The sequence below is a fragment of the Nannospalax galili genome, unplaced genomic scaffold, assembly GCF_000622305.1.
Source record: "Nannospalax galili isolate Female #2095 unplaced genomic scaffold, S.galili_v1.0 scaffold10048, whole genome shotgun sequence".
NCBI classification, from domain to species: domain Eukaryota; kingdom Metazoa; phylum Chordata; class Mammalia; order Rodentia; family Spalacidae; genus Nannospalax; species Nannospalax galili.
The window spans coordinates 1-1,230 of NW_008357165.1; positions in this window are offsets into that span (position 1 = coordinate 1).

Sequence of the window (1,230 nt, forward strand, 5' to 3'; positions counted from 1 at the left end):
GAATGAATTTAATTTTCTACATTGGGACTATTGTGATGACATTTTCTAAATATTTTCTGTGTTTAGGTAACTAAAATGGCAACAACAATGAATTTTATTAATATTTATTTTTTAATTGGTCCCACTATTAGTTAGTACTATAGTGTTAATTGTCAAACCAGATTTAAATAAAAGTGTTTGTGTAATACAAAAGTAACACATAATTTCAGATAGATATGATTTACATATTTTAATGATAAAATAACCTGTGTGAATAATTAATAATAATTAAAGTTTGGGGGTACAAATGTTATGTCTTCTACTGGCTCTAAAAGGCTGGTTGTCCTGAGGGAAAGTCTCCGGCCAGGACTCTGGGCTCTGTAAGACATATGTAGCCCACCAAGAAGGAGGTGCTTTGGGGCTCCTGCAAATGCTTTCCAAGAGAGCGCAGGTAAAATTGGGAGGGAACAACACCAGGCTTTGGTCTGCTGTCTGTGCAGCTGTACAGAGCCATGTGGTCCCAAAGATTTGTGAGTTCACAAAGCAAATGACTTTGCAAAAAAAAAAGGGAAAGTCTCCGGCCAGGACTCTGGGCTCTGTAAGACATATGTAGCCCACCAAGAAGGAGGTGCTTTGGGGCTCCTGCAAATGCTTTGCAAGAGAGCGCAGGTAAAATTGGGAGGGAACAACACCAGGCTTCGGTCTGCTGTCTGTGCAGCTGTACAGAGCCATGTGGTCCCAAAGATTTGTGAGTTCACAAAGCAAATGACTTTGCAAAAAAAAATCATTTATTTTTTGATGATGCTTCCACTCAAGAAATCAGGTTTTAATGTTCCTGGGAAGCAGATGTTAAACTGCAAAAATTAAGCAGCAATTGCATCTCCAAAAGCAGTAACATCTGACTTCTTTATTAAGTCGACTGTTAAATGAAAAAAGAAAAAGAAGAGTTTTTCCTTCATTAGCAAAGCAAATAGAACATCTGTCCACATGGGCAAGGCAGCACTTTGGAAATGAGGAGGGGCACGGTGACTCCGACTCATTGTTGTGGGAGCAGCAACAGGCTTGCAGTGGTAGGTATAGAGTTTTAAATTTCAGATCTAAATGTTGACTAGAATTGGAATATATTCTTTTTAAGTTTTATTTATTTATTCACATTTTGCGTGTATGAGTGTTTTGCCTACATGTTCTTATGTGTACCACATATGTGCAATGCCCACAAAGCCAGAAAAGAGCAATTGACCCCCTGGAACT